The sequence below is a fragment of the Caloenas nicobarica genome, chromosome 26, assembly GCF_036013445.1.
Source record: "Caloenas nicobarica isolate bCalNic1 chromosome 26, bCalNic1.hap1, whole genome shotgun sequence".
In the NCBI taxonomy this organism is placed as follows: Eukaryota; Metazoa; Chordata; class Aves; order Columbiformes; family Columbidae; genus Caloenas; species Caloenas nicobarica.
Window position 1 is genome coordinate 3392441 of NC_088270.1, and position 6606 is coordinate 3399046.

Genomic DNA, 6606 nt, shown 5'->3' on the forward strand with positions numbered 1-6606 from the left:
TTTTTTCTGCTCACTTAGTAGAGGATTTTATATAAGCCTTGACTCTCCTTCCATGTGCCAGTGTACATACCTACTCGAACATTTCTATTTTCTTACACATTTAGTATTTGTGCCTCAACTTTAGAACTAAACATGTGATAAGTAATATTTTTCTTTAATACAAAAAGCACAGAATTGGATGCAGAGAATAAAGACTAAGGAGTCTCAGGGTACTCCCTGATCCCGTGTTACGGGTTATAGCCAATATTCCTACCTACAGTGAAGATCCATAGCTGATAAAAGCAAAGTTCCATGCAAATTAGCAAGACTTCAGAAGCTAAGTCTTAGAATGTTCTTTTTTGTTCTTGTTTTCAGTGTGAAAAGGCATAACATTTGTTTGAAGTTCAGAATTCATAAAAAGAGAGGGAGCTCTATATAGTAAAGCATAGCCTGTAGTAAGGTATCCTTACCATAGCATTTCAGACTTTTTTTCTTTATGACATTCTTTTAGTCCAGTATTATGCAATCATAATCTATATAGACTTTTTTATATTGACCTTATCTATTTTAATAGCTAGAGCACTTCAAAATTCTGAGACTAACATTGAGTGGTTACCACAGCATAACCAACAACTATTACAAGTCTCTCTAAGACTGTCCTGTCCCTTTTTTATACTGAGGAAGGCAATTAGTACAATGACAAATAATTAGTGCTTGCAGGTGGAAATGTAGGGGTGCAGGCACCCTTTCTCACCCTTTCTTTCTTATAAAAGGAGGAAGATGAGCTTCTTTTCTGTTTTGGTAGCCAGAGGTGTATTTTCATTCTCTTCCTTACAGCAGGGAGACTTTCAGAGCAGAGTTATGAGATGCTAAATAGGAAGGAAAGCACTGGCTCAACTCTAGTAAGATTATAAGAAGAAAATAATAAGAAATGAGAGAATAAAATGGAGGGAAGCTATGAAGAAGTTTAAATGTGAAATACTAGTGTGCCAAGCAGGAAGGTCTCAGGAGTAGGAAGAAATGTTAATGGCAGATTGGTGGCAAAGTGGTAGACAGGGAGCGGGAACAAGCTTTCAGGTAGAGCTCTCTTTTCTGTGTTAAAGATGTTCTTTAATTGCTGCTGTTGCTGTCTACAGTCAGCTGGAGAAAAACGGGGCGTCTGAGTCAAGGAACTTGGAGGTTGCTCCTTAAATGCGTGAGGATTGGGCACATGTACTACCAGTTGTTTGATGTCCTGCTCCCCCACTTACATCGATAACCCAGTGAAAGCTCTGTGGCTTAACCATTGGCACCAGGGTCTTAACAGCTATGTGTATTTTAATGTCCTAATTATACTGAATGGCAATTGAATTATAGTTGATTTCTCCCTGCTCCTCGTGGGTGCTGGCTGGTTTTGGGGGTAGGGCTTGTCCCTGCATGGAGCTGGGATTATCCAAAAAGCTCTGTAAGAAAGCACGTTGCAGCAAACAGAAGGGACGTGAGGCAGAGCCAGTTCTCATGGAGGTGAGCAGTGGCACAACCTGATGGGTTGCAGATTCCTCTGGCTGTTGTTAAGCAATCCGGAGTGTGACAAATTTGCTTCCAGAATGGCACTGGTGCCCTTTGCCTGTGAGCAGGCTACCTCAGAACAAGAAATTTGGCCAGGACCTCTGAAAGGGGTTTTTCACCGTAGCTGAATCTATTTATAAGCTTTGCCTTTTAGAAATCTCTCTGCTGTTCTCTTAGCGTTAGGCAATGAAAATCCCAGCCTTACCTGTGGGCCCTAGGGACCCAGCAGTGCTACAGTAACTTCTGGTATACTCTGTTATTTATCCCCTCCCAGAGCCCCCGTCTCTCCTTGTTTGCCCTTGTGTTAATTAAGCGTGAGTTTATCTACGCCAGTGAATTGCAGCAGCACTTGGGGAAGTGAAGTGCAAGACCTGGGCTCTTGCACTGTGGTAGCTGAGGCTTCTTGCAGGCAATTCCTGACCCTTGGAAGCCTGAGCGGTTTGTGCAGGATGCACAGCGTCTGGGTTCTCTCTGGGAATGATGGTCCTGGTTTCATTCGAATGGCTGTGCTAAAATTTGTCTGCAGGTTCGGATTTGGGGTCTTGCTGAGCCCGGAATGATGAAGGCTGTCTAGAAACCATTTATAAAGATCAGTACTTGATGTCATCCATGACTCCCCCTGGGCTTCTTGCAGGCCGAGATAGTGGCAGATTGTCAAAATTACTTAACGTCCTGGAACACCACCCATTCCGGTATGAATAGGCTTCTTGTGTACAGCTCACATGATCATGATGTTTTTCTGGTGTCTCTATGGAGACTGGAGACATTCTTCTGGTCTGTTGGTTTGGGATCTTTTTTCTTCTTTGCTTTCAGGTAAATTGTCTTGTAGGAAAAAAGAAAACAAACAGATACAATCCATGTGAACAGTAGAAAATGCATCAGTCACAGAACACCAAAACATCCTGACTCGTCTTATAAAAGGAGTTGGAAATATTTTGATTTTTCCTTTTTTAACATGCTACCATCCAACTTGGCAGAGATTTAGCAAGCCTTGTGCAAAAAATAATTAACCTTAGGCGAAGCTGGATGAAGCTGTGAGCATTCATATGTGGATCCTTACCCAAATTAGGCCGGAGTATGGATTAAAGAGTGAAGCGGTGTTAGATTTGGGAAACCTACCATGCCAAAAAATCAGGAGAGCTTTTTTAAGATGTTCCAATCCCAAATACTCTCATTTTCATGAGACCAGATGCTTGCCCTTACTGCTGGCGCCCCTCTAGGAAAGTGGTTTAAATTAGATTTTTGTCACGTTGGACATATTAAAATAGGTGACTTGGTTTTCATTGGCATTGGGAGAGGACAGCAACGTGGGTAGGATGATGAGGAAGAGACTGTTTTGCAACATGGTGTTCGCTGGAGAAGTGGATGCATGGAGAAAACCACTATTTGTTGTCCTGTTAATATTTGGGATGAATAGTAGGGGACCAGGCACATCTCTCCTGCCCAAACTGGACCCTCAGCTGTTAGGACAGTAACAAGAACTGTTGCCTTCCATGATATTCTCCAGGATTTTTTTCTTCCTCAGCAGTGGCCTGTCTGTGACTGGTACAATCTGCTACCTTTGCTCCACAGCAAGTCCCGTCGCTGTGTTTTGCTGCTCAGGGTGACACAGAATCCTCCTTTGCATTCCTGGTTGCCGCTCCCAACCTCCTCAGCCCTAGTTTATGATTCTAGCCTCTTAGCTATAGCATGAAAAAACAAATCCCCGCTTGCTGAAAGATGGCATATGTTTCTTGGCGTAAACTCAGGTGTACGTGGTCTCTATACAACACCCAGAAAGTCAGAGCCACTCCATAAATATCTCTCCAAATGCCTTCGGATCTGCCAGTGAGTCTGTCTCAGGATTCATAATGATTTATTCTATCCGGTTTGGTACGTTTGGTGCCCTGAATTAGTGGTGAGGCAACACCCCCGGTGAGCTCATGGAAACCACTTCAACTACCAGCGCCAATGGCAGGATCTGGTTCGATTCTGGGAGCTCAGAGGTGTCTAATTCTATCTCAAAAAGCATTTATGTCAGGGGAACATAGAAGACTAAGGGGCTCTTTGGGTTTACCTTGTGTGTGTGTTTGGGAGGTTTTACGCTCTTTTCCTGGTTTTAAAAAAAGCATTGTGGACAATGCCATTTTGTCTGGCGTCAGGCAGATACTAGAAACCCTCTTATGTGAGATGGTTGCTGAGATCTTTTACTCAAAGCGACTTTCATGCACCAGAACCTTTCACGCTGAGAGGACAAAGCCTCTGGATACGCTTTCCTTGAGTGAAACACTGGCCCAAATTGTGCCTCCCTGTCTCTAGCCACACATTTGATTTTTTTTTTTTCTATTCTGGATCAGGTATCATGCTGAAAAAGGCACAGACTTAAGATCAGAATGTTGGTGTTTAACAGGATTGGTTATGTCTGTATTAATCTATTTTCAAAGGTGGTTGGATTTCACTGTAAAAGGGACTTTTCTAGTAATTAAACGTGGTAATGTCAGGGGCATGCAAAAACTATCTTTGCCCTTTTGATAAGGAAAAAGGAATTCAGAAGAATCATCAATGTACTTTGAGGCTTTGGTACTTTTTTGTGACAGAATGGGCAGGAAAAAAAAAAAACAAACCACAACAGGCTTTCTGCATTTTAAATTCTTGTTTAAATGTGAAAACTAGTGAGCTGAAAACCCACCAGACAGATTTCCTCTCCAAAAATGATCCCAGTGTGCTGGGCTGTGTACAAATACAGAAGCAAGTAATCACAACCAGCTCACTCTTCCCTGAACAGAGCCAGGTATTTGGGTACTACCTAAATAACAAATTCAGTAACGCAGCAGCCGCTTAATTCCCATGGCCTTAATCACCACCTTATGATAACATCTGTGCTGGGACTAAACATCCTTCTCGAAGGTGCTTCATCATTTTCCCGAGGTGCGCAGCACCCGTGGGGCTTCAGTACTGCACAAAAAGCGCCTGGTAGCACAAATTGTCTCCAAATTGAAACAAGTTGTCTCCAGAAACCCTCGTTCAGAAAGTCTCCTGCCGTATCTTTTTCCGATAGAACGTGATTGTCCTCCTGGAGGATCTGCTTTCATTTCTCTGGTGGGGAAGCTGAGCTCCCTGCTCTTCATCATGAACAACCCGTTGCCGATTGACAAGCTCAGCGCTATTCTCCTCCTCAGTTCTGATACTGGTTTTACACACACAAAAAATTGCTTCAGTCAGTGAGTTGCTTGAATTAATTCCCTCTTGGAAAAGGGCATGTGCAGAAATCCCAGTAACTTGCTGTTGCGCTGCCATCGCTGGGCTCGCACACACAAACCGCGTCAAGTTTTCTGCCCTCCAAACCTTTTCCACCGTGCCTTTTGCTTTCCACCCTCCCGTATGGCCCCATTTCTCAACCTCCAGAGAAGCCTTAGGGAGAAGAAGTACTTCCCAGCAAGGCCGTCCTGCATGGGAAGGGTACGGGGGCTCCAACAGCTGCTGGGGGTTTGAGTCCCCTTGGCAGATGTTTGCTATTCCAGCCACTTCATTAATGTTGGAAACAAAACCCCGGATTATTCCTGACCAAAGCGCCCCCTTTTTGATTGACAGCCAGTGTGTGTTTCATACGACATAACCCACCGTATTACTCCAGAAAAAAAAAATCATTAATAAAATAAATAGAGTTTTAAAGATGCGCCAGGTACACTAATCCCACCTGCCCTGGGCTCCGGTGAGGGCATCGGTGTTTCTAGAGCACGGGCGGAGGTGCCAGCCCAACATCTCTGGGTTTCCAGCCCTTCAGACGTGAGAAAAAAAATGTTTAAAGGAAGCGGAGGCTCTTGTCTTGTGGTCAGTTGTGTGCGAGTTTAGGCGAGCCGATGGATTTTCTTCCCCTCTTGATTTCGGGGCTGGATCCGACGTCGGGCTCATGGAAGACTCTTTGATTTCCAGTGCTTGTATTCTGCTCTCAATTTAGGAAACGTTCCTCTGCCGCGTCTTGTCAGGTTTTGTGAAGCCAGTAAATACAAAATGAATTCGGAGCGTGGGTAAAGGGGCTGCAGCTACTGCCCGGACACCGAGGAAACGCGGTGGAGCAAAATGCTCTTTGCTGCCGTTTTGGGATTTAAACCAGTAGCTTGCTCAGGACATTGCTTAGAAATATTCTTCATAATAATTATCAGCAAGCAGCAATTGTTTAAGTTAATGTCACTGGTAATTATTTTGTTTTCTCGAAAAGAAGGTCTGAAAAAGATGCGGAGAAAGTATGTTCCTAAAATGTTTTACATCTGAATTAAGGAGTATTCATAAAGCTACACTCCTAATGAAGTCAGCAAATCTCCTCAAATGTTTGGAGTTTGTTTAGCAATAGTTTAAGTAATTTAAAAATAGTTGTATCATCAGGGAGAAACAAGTCCTTGAACCTCTTAGTGGTTGTTGTCATTCTAGTTAAATTCCTGTTTATAAGATTGCTTTACTTTTGCAAAATAAAAAGAAGTAAAACCATCTCCAACCAATTTATTTTAAACAAGAATACCATTCCAATGGCTCAATGAGCAAAACACTTTTTTAATCTTTGTTTTAATATAATTTGCTGTGCCATATTTTTTAAAAACCACATAACAAGCTTTTAAGAAAAAAGTTCAAAGGATATATCAGAAGTATTATATTTCCTTGTGTCTGCCTTCCAGTTTTGACAGTGTGCGGAAAATGCGAGTATCTTTTGTTTGTTTGTTTTAGGGGTCTCCAAATCGGCAAAATATATCTCTGAATTTGGCACCGAAGCCAAATGATACGTGTAATTGAAAAAGAAATAGTGCTTTTACAAAAGACATTAAAGATAGTTTATAGATTTTTTTTGAGGGCTTTAAAAAATATAGATCAACCAAATAAAACTTGCTCAAATAGTTTATGAGAGTTTGAGATGGTTGTTGCCTTTTGCAAAAGCAGATTGAGTTTTCTAATAGTAAAATAAGAGTTTGCTGCCATTTGGATCAGCAAAGCTTGAAGACTAAAGGGTGGCTCATAACATTCTGCAGATTTTATTTAAATTTTATTTAAATCCTTGTATAAAGGCTGCGAATAATTTTTTCTTTGGTGGGTGGCACGTTTCCATAATGA